Consider the following 14,667-nt stretch of genomic DNA (forward strand, 5'->3'; position numbering starts at 1 on the left):
CAAAAATTACCCACTAATTTGTAAAGGCAAATTATAACAAAATATGAACAAATTATGGCATAAATCACTCCTGAAATATCTACTGACACTAGCAATGCTTGCTTTGCAAACTGAATATGTTTTGTCCTCCAGCACAACTATGCAGTTCTTGTCTGGCATATGTTCTTCAGTCTCATTCTGGGGGCCCTATAACTCAGACTACTATACTCCCCTACTCAATTTACCCCATCGCAGCAGGCCCTAGTCACTTAAATACCACAGTACCACCTGCACATATCCCACAATCTCAGTAAGTGCACTCATACCACAGGCCGATTTAAACCTACTTGACCCTAATTTTGCCACTTCATTACCGTTGGCAGTGTCTGTGGCTCTAGCGCTATGCCACCCTCAGGTAAACATAAGAGGAAGGTTAAGCACTGTTCTTCTGATACTAGGACCAGCAGTTCAGTTGGCGTTTCTGCTTTTAGACATCTACAGGTCTCTGACAAAGATGAGTCCTTGTTTAGTAAGAAAGGTGAACTTTCATCCTTTGACTCTTTTAAGGAATCTGAGAAGGAGAATGAGGAACATACCTTTAGATTTAAAATAGAACATCTTAGGTATTTACTAAAGGAAGCTTTGAAAACCTTGGGAGTAATAGAAACTAAATCGTAGAGGAAAACCGTTACAGAAATTCGACATTCTATTTAAGCCTAAATTAAAGACTCCTTAAGCTTTTCCTGTCCCTTCTTTGGTTGCTGATATCATATCCAAAGAATTGGGAGAAACTTGAGCTCCGTTTCTCCCCTTTCCCTTAATTTTTAAAAGTTGTTTTCTGTTCTTGACACTCATTTAGCATTATGGAACACTGTACCTAAAGTGGACGGAGCTATTTCTACCTTAGCTAAGCGTCCCACCATTCCATTGGAGGACAGTATATCCTTTAAAGATCCAATGGACAGGACACTGAAGATGTCTTAGAAAGGTTTTTCTACAAGTAGGTCTCCTCTTCCAACCTGCAGTTAAGTATTGCCAGAGTGGCTCACGCTGCAACCTTCTGGTGTGACTCTTTGAGTTAATAATGGTTAATTCTCCCTAAGAGGAGATACAGGACCATATACAAGCACTTAAAACAGCAAAATTTTTTATTTGCGATGCAATTATACAAATTGTTTGCATTAATGCTAAAAATACCAGCTTCGCAATGTTAGCCAGAAGGACTGTCTGGCTAAGTCATGGTTATCTTGGACAGTTTTATTTATGTTGGAAATGTCAACTGCACGCAGAGTTTTGGAATTGTCTGTTCTTCAGTATGAACCACCTTATTTGTTTTTTCACAAGGAAAAGGCTTTACTTCGGATAAAATCAGGTTTTCTTTCTACCCAAGGTGGTTTCAACTGCTAATATAAATCAGGAAATTGTGGTTCTATCTTTTTGTCCTAATCAAGGTTCTTCTAAGGAGAGGTTATTAAACAACCTGAATGTAGTTCAAGCATTAACGTTCTACCTTCATGCTACTAAGGATTTTCATCACTCGTCATACTGTTTGTATTTTTTTTCTGGCAAATGCAAGGATCAAAAGGCCACTGCTATTTCTTTATCTTTTTGATTGAGAAGTCTTATTCATATGGCTTTCTTTGAGGCATATCAGCAGCCCCCAGCTTGTATGATCACTCATTCCACCCGTTTGGTGTCCACCTCTTGGGCATTCCAGAATAAAGCTTCTGTTGATCAGATCTGCAAGACTGCTACCTGATCTTCTCTATATACTTTTACAAAATTTTACCAGTTTTTATGTTTTTTTCCTCGGCTGAGGCATCATTTGGAAGAAAGGTATCTAATATCTAGATTACTGCCTTACCTATTCATCCCACCGTAAATTCTTTTGTGGACTCCACAGCTTGGGTATAGATTTCCATATATAAGAATAGGATTTTGTGGACTCTCACTACCATTACAAAAATAAAATAAAATGTATTCTTACCATTCTTTTTTTCTTGGTAGTGAGAGTCCACGAACCCTGAAATTTTTGTTGGCAGCAGTCTAGTTAGCACCACTCTACCCCTTTTTTATTTCTCTTACTTTTTCCTTTCCTTGGTTTGAACTACTGGGAAGGTAGAGGAAGTAGGAGGGATAATTGAATGCTCTGTTTGGGGTGTCTTTGCCTCCTCGGTATCAGGTAAAAGAATACATTTTATTTCTCGCCTCATATGAAAGGTTTCATAAACCTTCTATAATTGGTCGCAGGGACTTGTCTTTTGCCTCCCTTTATGGATCTACAATTTACTCCTATTCCATAACCACTGCTGATATGATTCAGTACTGGTTTTGCCATCTGTTGCTTATTTGTTAATGGTAGAGTGTCTATTGGTAAGTAACATTTATTAAACATTTTTAGACACTCTGTTGCTACGATATGGGCACTTTTTTATTTTATATATATACTTTTAAATCTACGTATATATTAGGCCCTGGGACAGAATCATTTTCACTATTCCCTTGCTTTTTTGTGCACGCTTAGTTTGAATTTCATGCGTCAGTTTGTTGGTTTGCACGTGTCATGGTTGCGCACGTCAGGTTAATGCTTGCTGAGTTAGCGTACATCCATTTAGTCTTTCTATGGTTCTTTTGTGCATCCGAAGGTATACGTACGTCGGATTAGCGCATGTTCATCATCTGCTATGCACACATCAGGTTTTTTGCTCGCTAAATTCCTTATAGCTCTTAGTTTTTTTTTGCACACGTTAATTCTCTTTGATGAGCTTTATCTGCCCTTCGGATGTTATGTTAATGTCTCCTGCTTTTTTTTGCAGTTCGGGTAAGGGATTCCTCAAGAGCTTTTTAAGGGGTTTATAGTTTTTATTGCATTGCTTTGTCATATGCTATAATGGAGCAGTCTGATTTTGTCCCTAAATCTATCCAAGAAACGGAGTCCCCTGAGCACCGTTCTACCACTATTAGGTGTGCTTATTGTAAAAAAGCTTAGATGCCTTCTCCAGCTCATATATGACTCATGTTTAGAATTCTTAATGCGAATCAGACTAACCTAATGCTGTTTCTTTATTAATGCACCTTCAACTTAAAAAAACATTTTTATCAAGGCTGCAGTTTCTGAGGCGCTGGCTGCTCTAACAAGAATGTGTATCTCATTAAATGCCCATGTGGCATGATTTATGTCAGAGAGACGACACAAAGGGTACGTGATAGAATTGTACAACACAAATCTAGCATTAGAAGGAAGGACCAAGATGCACCTGCGACATGCCATTTTTTGGAGGCAGGTCATTCCATTTCACAACTAAGGGTTTAAAAAATAGATTGGGTCCCCATTCCAAGAAGGGGAGGTAATAGGGAACTTTTTTAAAAAGGAAGGAAATACTTTGGATTCACAAGCTTGATGCATTAAGCCCTAAAGGGATCAATAGAAATTATGATCTAAATTTAATTTTGTAATGAGTAATTTTTCTATATTTTTCTTTTCATATCTGTATTTAAGTGTATAGGATGTAATGTTAAAAAATACCAATAGGGGGAGATTTTTCCTGAGAGTATTTGTTCAGTCATTTTTTCAGTGATGATGTCACGATGAGTTATATACCTGTGTAAAGGTATTTAAGGTGATTGAGTGCACATTTTGTTTGATACATGACTAAGGGTATGTAACCCGAAACGTCATCTTGTTTTGTTATACCTGCTCCTGTAAGATCGAATAAAAAGTTTATTATTGAATTTATGGTGGTGCTGCCTTCTTTGGATTTTTCATCTATACTTTAACCCCTTAATGACCAAGGACGTGCAGGGTACGTCCTACAAAAAACGGTTGTTAATGACCAAGGACGTACCCTGCATGTCTTCAGTGTTTTCAAGCACTGGAAGCGATTGTGATCGCTTCCAGCCACTTTCAGGGTATTGCAGTGATGCTTTGATATTGAGGCATCTTGCAATACCCTTTTTTAACCACCGATGCAGAAAGAGCCACTCTGTGGCCCTCTCTACTTCGGCCAGCGATTATGCCGATCGTTGGTGGTGTGGGAGTGATACGGGGGAGGCAGGAACAAATGTTGGGAAAGGCATCTAGGAGGGGGAGGGTATAGAGAGGGGGAAACTACACTACAGAAAGTTTTTTTTATATAAAAAAAATATTCAGCAAACTGGGTACTGACAGACCGCTGCCAGTACCCAAGATAGCGGCAAACCGGTAGAGGGGGGAGGGTTAAAAAGCTGTTTGGGGGGGATCAGGGAGGTTGGGGGATAAGGGGGGATCCATCACTGCAGAATAAATATGAAAAAAAGCCTTATTTTAGTACTGGCAGACTTTCTGCCAGTATTTAAGATGGTGGTGACAATTGTGAGGTGGGGGAGCGAAGAGAGCTGTTTGAGAGGGGTCAGGGAGGGATCAGGGGGCTAAAATTAATCATACAAGCTACCTAATTAACCCCTTCACTGCTTGGCATAATACACGTGTGGTGCGTAGCTGCATTTAGCGGCCTTCTAATTACCAAAAAGTAATGCCAAAGCCATAAACGTCTGTTTCTGAGCAAAGGGGATACCAGAGAAGCATTTACAACCATTTGTGCCATAATTGCACAAGCTGTTTGTAAATATTTTCAGTGAGAAACCAAACGTTTGTGAAAAAGTTATCAATTTTTTTTTATTTGGCGGTGAAATGGTGGCATTAAATATACCAAAATGGGCCTAGATCAATACTTTGGGTTGTCTACTAAAAAAGAAATATATATACATGTGAAGGGTTATTCAGGGATTCCTGGCAGATATCAGTGTTACAATGTAACTATCGCTAATTTTGAAAAAAGAAATGGTTTGGAAATAGCACAGTGCTACTTGTACTTATTGCCCTATAATTTGCAAAAAAAACCCAAAGAACATGTAAACATTGGATATTTTTAAACTCAAGACAAAATTTAGAAACTATTTACCATGGGTGTTTTTTGGTGGTTATAGATGTGTAACCGAGTTTGGGGGTCAAAATTAGAAAAAGTGTGGGGTTTTTTCAATTTTTTCATCATATTTTATACAATTTTTTATAGTAAATTATATTATATGATGAAAATAATGGTATCTTTAGAAAGCCCATTTAATGGCGAGAAAACTGTATATAATATGTGTGGGTACAGTAAACGAGTAAGAGGAAAATTACAGCTAAACACAAACACTGCAGAAATGTAAAAAATAGCCCTGGTCCTTAAAGGGATATTAAACCCATTTTTTTTTCTTTCATGATTCAGATAGAGAATACAATTTTAAACGAAAAGAAAAGAAAAATCCCAGGCGCCTACCCTAAGGAGGCTAGGTTTGAGTAAAATTTGGATGGAGAGATAAATTGGTCAAAAATGTATTTTAATAATAGATTAGATTATTAAAAACATGAATAAATACAACGAATTAAAACAGATTTAAACACATTAAATACAAAAACTTCATGGATCCATGATAAATTACATAAATTGCATATAAAAAACTATATAAAAAAGGTTAAAAATCAAGAATAAGTAATGGATAAAATCTTAGGTAAATCTTAGGTAGTTATGCGCGGTTTAGCATCAAGATGTTCCACATATAAAACCCAAAAAACAACAATTGCAAACAATCCTAATGAAACATTTCAAGGTGAAGCGGTGTCAAAATCAGGTAAAACAGTAATAAACTTATAGTGGAAAATCCAAAAAAAAGGAAGAAAAAATGTGGATAATAACTTTTCAATGTGGGGATGAAAGAAGTCTCTAGTCCTATAAAAAATATATTCCAGTGTCTGAGGATCTCAAAAGGTCGGTGATAAAATGACAAAACTTGTGCAAATGCTGCAAATAAGAGTGTGGGAATTTCACAAAAAAGACAGAGATTAGTGTTGCAGCGGTACAAAAAAAATGTTAAAAGATTGTTGAAAAAAGTCTGTTAGAAAAAATAAGTGGAAAAAATATAGATGGAAGAAATTCTGGTGATAGTACTCCTAATACTCTTCAAACGTGTGTAACTTCAAAATCGGTCTCCAAATCAGATGTAAAAAATATATAAAAATACTTAAAAATAAAACAAAAACACACGAACAACAGAGTCTTGATAAAGGCCTTACACAGGCCGAAACGCGTTGACCAGCACTGGTAAGCCTTATTCTATTATTTGCTACAATTCTAGGACCATCTACACTATATTGTGTTTTCTGTTTTCCCACAGGTTATTGTTCGTGTGTTTTTGTTTTGTTTTGTTTTATTTTTGTTTTATTTTTAAGTATTTTTATATATTTTTTACATCTGATTTGGAGACCGATTTTGAAGTTACACACGTTTGAAGAGTATTAGGAGTACTATCACCAGAATTTCTTCCATCTATATTTTTTCCACTTATTTTTTCTAACGGACTTTTTTCAACAATCTTTTAACATTTTTTTTTTGTACCGCTGCAACACTAATCTCTGTCTTTTTTGTGAAATTCCCACACTTTTATTTGCAGCATTTGCACAAGTTTTGTCATTTTATCACCGACCTTTTGAGATCCTCAGACACTGGAATATATTTTTTATAGGACTAGAGACTTCTTTCATCCCCACATTGAAAAGTTATTATCCACATTTTTTCTTCCTTTTTTTTGGATTTTCCACTATAAGTTTATTACTGTTTTACCTGATTTTGACACCGCTTCACCTTGAAATGTTTCATTAGGATTGTTTGCAATTGTTGTTTTTTGGGTTTTATATGTGGAACATCTTGATGCTAAACCGCGCATAACTACCTAAGATTTACCTAAGATTTTATCCATTACTTATTCTTGATTTTTAACCTTTTTTATATAGTTTTTTATATGCAATTTATGTAATTTATCATGGATCCATGAAGTTTTTGTATTTAATGTGTTTAAATCTGTTTTAATTCGTTGTATTTATTCATGTTTTTAATAATCTAATCTATTATTAAAATACATTTTTGACCAATTTATCTCTCCATCCAAATTTTACTCAAACCTAGCCTCCTTAGGGTAGGCGCCTGGGATTTTTCTTTTCTTTTTCTATCTCCAATATTGGGCACTTTGCTAGGAGTCCCCCTTCCTAGGCTTAGAGGTTACCATTAGGCGCTGAGGTTTCACTTTAAATACAATTTTAAACAACAATCCAATTTACTTCTATTATCTAATTTGCTTAATTCTTTAGATATCCTTTGTTAAAGAAATAGCAATGCACATGGGTGAGCCAATCACATGAGGCAAATATGTGCAGCCACCAATCAGAAGCTACTGAGCCTATCTAGATATGCTTTTCAGAAAGGGCTATCAAGAGAATGAAGCAAATTAGATAACAGAAGTAAATTAGAAAGTTGTTTAAAATGGTATTCTCTATCTGAATCATGAAAGAAAAAAATTGGGTTTAATGTCCCTTTAACGGTAAGAAAATGTAAAAATGGTCTGGCCACTAAGGGGTTAAAGGTATGCAGTAACCTTTTGGCATGCACACCCACATTACATTGGTGCTGAATCTTCCTAAGGACTGTGCTCTAACAAGCATAAAAGGTCAAATTTGACCTTCTACAAGTTATGTTCCCTGATCCAAGGGATACTGTTATGTCTTCAGATGGTGAAGTTTCCTCTGGTGATGAGGAATCTTTAACTGATGTTGAAACTGATATTTCCTCTTTTTTAGTCTTAATTACTTTAGGGGTTAAAGATTCTAACAATTCTGATAACCCTTGTAATCATTTATATTTAGTTTTTAAAACTTGTTAATCTCCCTGAGTTATTGTTTCTATTCCTGATGCTGTCTCTGACAGGATTTCTAGTTAATGGTCTTAGCCAGGAAATGCATTTACTCCTTCTGCAAAGTTTAAAAAGTTATATCATTTACCTGCTGATATTGGTTTGTGGGAAACAGTTCCCAAGGTTGATTGGGCCATTTCCACTCTAATTATTTGGAAGACAGTACTTCTTATAAAGACAATTAAGATAGAAAATTAGAGTATTTTCATAGAGAGGCCTTTTTACAAGCAGGGTTTTTGGTCAGGCCAGCTATTTCTATTGCAGACGTGGCTGCTGCTTCTACTTACTGGTTGTCTAGTCTTTTATAACAGTATTCTGATGATTCTGTATGTACAAATATTTTGGGTTTACTCAAGAGTGCCAATTCTTTAATTTGTGATGCTGTATTTGATATTATGAAGATTAATGTTAAAAGCATGTATTTGGCAGTTCTTGCCAGGAGAGTCATATGGCTTAAATCCTAGTCTTCTGATATGATGTCAAAATCCAGATTATTATATTTTTCCTTTCAGGGAAAGAAGATGTTTGGTTCTGAGTTAGATTATATAATGTATACTGTTACTGGAGGTAAAGGGGCTTTTCTTCCTCAAAAAGTCAAAAGTCTAGACAAAAAGTCTAGAGGGAAATCAAAAGCTTCTAATTATCTTCTTTCCTTTCCTCAGAATAAGAAACAAAAGGTTGACTCCTCTGCTCAGAAGCTAGGCTCCTTTGGTTCAGTCTGAAGACCTAAGGCTAACTGGAACAAGTCAAAGCAGGGTAAGAAATCTATCCCTATTACCAAGTCTTCATAAAGGTGCAACCCCGATCCAGAAGTTCTGGTAGGGGGCAGATTAAACCTCTTTCAGGAGGCTTGGTTTCAGTCTGTTCCCTAGGTTCTGAATATAGTTTTTAAGGGATATCAAATAGGATTCAGAAGAAGGCCTCCCAGAGGAAGTTTTTGTCCAATGTTCCAAGGAATCCTGTAAAAGCTCGTTTTTTATTTTCTTCTTCAGTCTAGCTCAGATCTGGGAACTATGGGAGTGATTGTTCCAGTTCCTTTGCAGAAACAGGGAATGGGATTTTATTCAAATCTCTTCATTGTACCAAAGGAGGAGGGTAATTTCAGACCCGTTCTAGATCTGAAAGCTCTGAACAAGTTTGTAAAGGTTCCATCTTTCAAAATAGAAACTATTTGGACTATTCTTGGTAAAGAAAAAAATAAAGTACTTATAATTAGCACACTTGCCACAATTTGGACTATTCTTCCTTTCTTTTCAGCAAGGTCAGTTTATGTCCACAATAGATTTAAAGGATGCTTGCCTTCATGTTCTAATTCACAAACAACATTTCAAGTTTCTGAGGTTTGCCTTTCTGGACAGGCATTTTCACTTTGTTGCTCTACCATTTGGTCTGGCTACAGCTCTAGGACTATCCACAACGGTTCTGGGTGCCCTTTTGTCTGTGATCAGGTCTCACTGTATTGCATTGTTTCCATACCTGGATAACATCTTGGTTCAAGCTCCATCTTTTCCTTTAGCAGAATTTCACACCAACCAACTCTTGTTTTTTCATCAACAGCATGATTGGAGGATCAATTTTCCAAAAAGTTACTCAAACAAAAATAACTTTTTGGGGTTTTAAAACCCCATGAGTCTTTCTATAACAGAGCAGAGAAGGTTAAAATTGGTTTCAGTTTGGTTGAAATATTAGTCTCTCTCCTTTACCTTGGTTGCTCTTTACAGGGAGTGCAGAATTATTAGGCAAATGAGTATTTTGACCACATCATCCTCTTTATGCATGTTGTCTTACTCCAAGCTGTATAGGCTCGAAAGCCTACTACCAATTAAGCATATTAGGTGATGTGCATCTCTGTAATGAGAAGGGGTGTGGACTAATGACATCAACACCCTATATCAGGTGTGCAAAATTATTAGGCAACTTCCTTTCCTTTGGCAAAATGGGTCAAAAGAAGGACTTGACAGGTTCAGAAAAGTAAAAAATAGTGAGATATCTTGCAGAGGGATGCAGCACTCTTAAAATTGCAAAGCTTCTGAAGCGTGATCATCGAACAATCAAGCGTTTCATTCAAAATAGTCAACAGGGTCGCAAGAAGCGTGTGGAAAAACCAAGGCGCAAAATAACTGCCCATGAACTGAGAAAAGTCAAGCGTGCAGCTGCCAAGATGCCACTTGCCACCAGTTTGGCCATATTTCAGAGCTGCAACATCACTGGAGTGCCCAAAAGCACAAGGTGTGCAATACTCAGAGACATGGCCAAGGTAAGAAAGGCTGAAAGATGACCACCACTGAACAAGACACACAAGCTGAAACGTCAAGACTGGGCCAAGAAATATCTCAAGACTGATTTTTCTAAGGTTTTATGGACTGATGAAATGAGAGTGAGTCTTGATGGGCCAGATGGATGGGCCCGTGGCTGGATTGGTAAAGGGCAGAGAGCTCCAGTCCGACTCAGACGCCAGCAAGGTGGAGGTGGAGTACTGGTTTGGGCTGGTATCATCAAAGATGAGCTTGTGGGGCCTTTTCGGGTTGAGGATGGAGTCAAGCTCAACTCCCAGTCCTACTGCCAGTTTCTGGAAGACACCTTCTTTAAGCAGTGGTACAGGAAGAAGTCTGCATCCTTCAAGAAAAACATGATTTTCATGCAGGACAATGCTCCATCACACGCGTCCAAGTACTCCACAGCGTGGCTGGCAAGAAAGGGTATAAAAGAAGAAAATCTAATGACATGGCCTCCTTGTTCACCTGATCTGAACCCCATTGAGAACCTGTGGTCCATCATCAAATGTGAGATTTACAAGGAGGGAAAACAGTACACCTCTCTGAACAGTGTCTGGGAGGCTGTGGTTGCTGCTGCATGCAATGTTGATGGTGAACAGATCAAAACACTGACAGAATCCATGGATGGCAGGCTTTTGAGTGTCCTTGCAAAGAAAGGTGGCTATATTGGTCACTGATTTGTTTTTGTTTTGTTTTTGAATGTCAGAAATGTATATTTGTGAATGTTGAGATGTTATATTGGTTTCACTGGTAAAAATAAATAATTGAAATGGGTATATATTTGTTTTTTGTTAAGTTGCCTAATAATTATGCACAGTAATAGTCACCTGCACACACAGATATCCCCCTAAAATAGCTATAACTAAAAACAAACTAAAAACTACTTCCAAAACTATTCAGCTTTGATATTAATTAGTTTTTTGGGTTCATTGAGAACATGGTTGTTGTTCAATAATAAAATTAATCCTCAAAAATACAACTTGCCTAATAATTCTGCACTCCCTGTATGTGTAGATCCTATGTCCCATGATTGCAGCTTCAAATGCAATTCCGTTTGTAAATTTTCACATGATACCTCTTCAGCTTTCTATGCTGGGTCAATGGTGCAGAGATTATACTCAGCTGTCTCAAAAAGATATATTTAGAACCCAGTACAAGTCAGTCTCTAATTTGGTGGCTGGTTCACCATTTTATTATTCAGGGAGCTTCTTTTGCTCATTCTACCCGGACTGTGATCACTACAGATATAAGTCTCTGAAGTTGGGGAGCTGTTTGTTGGTCTCTGAGAAAACAGGGAATTTGGAATCCTTGGGAGGCGTGGTTACTAATAAATGTTTTAGAACTCTGTGTAATTGTCAGGGATCTTCAAGCTTTGCCTTTGTTGAAGATAGTCTAATCTCTGTTTCCAGGCAGACAATGTCACACCAGTAGCTTATGTCAACCATCAGAGTGGAACACACAGTTCCCTAGCAATGATGGAGGTGTCTTGATTTATCTCATTGGCAGAGACCAATTCCTGTCTATTATCTTTGATTCATATTTCAGGAGTGAATAACTGGGGGGGGGCAGTGTTTTTATCAGTCATCAATCTCTACAACTAAGGGAGTGGTCTCTTCACCAGGATGTGTTCAATCAGATTATGGATATTTGGGGTCTCCCAGAGATAGATCTGATGGCTTCTTTTAACAACAAACTTCCTAGGTACTTTGCGAGGTTCATGGATCCTCAGGCAGAATTAGTGGTCGCTCTAGCAGTTCCTTGGTCATTTCAGCTTGCTTATCTGTTTCTTCCTCTGGTTCTTCTTCCAAGAGTGATTTCCAAGATTTTTACAGAGGGAACACTATATAGGTTGTAGTGTTTATTGTGACTTGAAATATGCTTGTAGCTTGTGTTTAAAGGTGCTGAGTATCAAAACATATAAATTATATACAATTCCAGCAAAGAAGCTGGACAGGATACTATAGTGAGCACTCTTCCCTCTTAGGTGGAGGTTAAGTACGTGTAAGGATAATTACAATTTCAAACTTTATTGAATTTTATTAAAATGAGTTACAAAAGAACTTAAAAACAATTGCAGCAGGTAAGCATATACACAAATCAATAATTCCCTCACTTAAAGCTAGATTACAAGTTTGTGCGTTCATCTTTTAACACTGAAAATATGGTATTTTCAGTGTTAAAACAGCACCGCAGCCAGTCTTGTCGGTATAATTGTACCGCAAGCCTTTTAGCCTATAACGCAACGTCAGTACCGCACTCGTAAAAATGAATTTTTTTCATGGGATTCCCATAGCGCTGGTATTATGAGTTTTGTGGTCAGGCTAAAAAGCGAAGTAAAGGCCAAACTCAAAACAAAGACTAGGTCTGGCCTTTACTTACTCATAATCTGGAACTATGTAAGATGGAAAATTTCTCTATAAAAAAATGGTATAAGGAATCATTTAGACAGGAGGGCAATTTAAACCTACAATTCATTGTTAAAAAATGGCACCTAAAGGGAGTAACAGGCTGTAATGAGGAATATGTTATGAGTTTTACGCTACAAATCTGTAACATAAAACTCATAACTAAACTGCTACAAAGTACACTAAACACCCATAAACTACCTAGTAACCCCTAATCCGAGGCCCTCCCGCATCACAAATACTATAATAAATTTATTAACCCCTAATCTGCCGCTCCTGACATCGCCACCACTAAGAAAATTTATGAACCCCTATTTTGCTGCTCCCCGACATCGTCACCACTATACTAAAGTTATTAACTCCTAAACCACCACCCTCCCACATCACAAACACTATTTAAATATTATTAACCCCTAATCTGCCATCCGCCACATCGCCCCCTATATACTAAAGTTATTAAGCCCTACACCGCCGCTACTATAATAAACCTATTAACCCCTAAACCAAAAGCCCCCACAATGAAATATAATAAATTAAACTATTAACCCCTAATCCGAAAAGCTCCCCACATCGCAATAAACTAAACTAGTAACCCCTAAACCGAACGCCCCCCTAACGTTATATTAAAATTACAATTTACCTATCTTAAATTAAATTTAAACATACCTGTCAAATTAAAAAACTAAGTTTAAACTAACAATTAAAGTAATATAATTATTAAACTAACTACCAATTAAATAAACTAAACTACACATTAAAAAAATCCTAACACTACTCTAAAAATTACAAAGTATCTAATTACAAAAAAATTACAAAAAATAACAAACACTAAATTACAGAAAATAACAAACGCAATTATCAAAAATAAAAAAGAATTACACCTAAGCATCCTCTTCATACAGGTCGCCACCGTATACTAAATTTTCAATGCAAGGTATGCGATCCAAGATGGCGTCCCTTGCATTCCTATTGGCTGAAAAATTGGAATCAACCAATAGGAATTAGAGCTGCTAAAATCCTATTGGCTGTTCAAATCAGCCAATAGGATTTAAGCAGCTCTAATTCTATTGGATGATGAATCAGCCAATAGAATGAGAGCTGCTTAAATCCTATTGGCTGATTTGAACATCATAGGAATAATTTTTATTATTTTTGATAATTTGTTTGTTATTTTGTGTAATGTATTTTTTTAGGGGGTGTTTGTTTTTCTTTTGTAGGTAAAGAGCTATGATCTTTAGGGCAATGCTCTACAAAAGGCCTTTTTAATGGGCCTTGGTAGTTATTATAATTTATTTATCATTTATTTGTATAGCGCCGCCAAATTCCGTAGCGCTGGGGGGTAGGGGTTTGTATACTGTTAGGGGGTGTTTGGTTTTTTTGTAGCAAAAGAGCTGTTTAACTTAGTGCAATGCCCTACAAAAGGTCCTTTTAAGGGCTCCCAAAAGGCCCTTTTAAGGGCCCTTGGTAGTTTATTTTAGATTAGGCTTTTTTATTTTGGGGTGAGTTTTTTTTTTTAAAGGGTATTAGAATAGGAATATTTTTTTTTATGTATAATTTTGCTTGTTTTTTTTGTAATGGTAGGGTTTTTTATTTTTTGTAATTTTAGGTTTTAGTGTAAGGTAGTTAAGGTTTAATTTGACAGGTAATTTTGTATTTATTTTAACTAGGCAGTTATTAAATAGTTAATAACTATTTACTAACTAGTCTACTTAGTTAAAATAAATACAAACTTACCTGTGAAATAAAAATAAAACCTAAGCTAGCTACAATATAACTATTAGTTATATTGTAGCTAGCTTAGGTTTTATTTCACAGGTATTTAGTTTTAAATAGGTATTATTTAGTTAATAATTGTAAGTTTAATTCAGCTATATTTTAATTTTGTTAAAGTTAGGGTTGAGTTAGGGTTACGTTAGGGGTTAATAGTTTAATTTTGGTTTTTGCGATGTGGGGGGATGGCGGGTTTAGGGGTTAATAGGTTTGTTTAGTGGTAGTGATGTGGGAGGCCAGAGGTTTAGTGGTTAATAGCTTTATTTAGTTGTGGCGATGTCGAGGAGCGGTGGAATAGGGGTTAATATATTTATTATAGTGTGGGAGATGTTGGGGTACGGCGGAATAGGGGTTAATAACTTTAGTATAGTGGGGGTGAAATCGGGAGCGGCAGATTAGGGGTTGATACCTTTATTTAGGTGGCGGCGATATCGGGAGCAGCAGATTAGGGGTTAATAACTGTAGGCAGGCGT

At 36.7% G+C, this 14,667-nt stretch overlaps 1 protein-coding gene across 1 annotated transcript in view; it reads left to right on the forward strand.

Moving 5' to 3' along the window:
* KCNH3 (potassium voltage-gated channel subfamily H member 3) overlaps positions 1 to 14,667 on the forward strand; it is a 407,712-nt gene that overhangs the window by 158,618 nt on the left and 234,427 nt on the right. The gene's annotated exons all lie outside the window — the stretch shown is intronic.

This window comes from Bombina bombina, chromosome 3 (genome assembly GCF_027579735.1).
Source record: "Bombina bombina isolate aBomBom1 chromosome 3, aBomBom1.pri, whole genome shotgun sequence".
Classification (NCBI taxonomy): domain Eukaryota; kingdom Metazoa; phylum Chordata; class Amphibia; order Anura; family Bombinatoridae; genus Bombina; species Bombina bombina.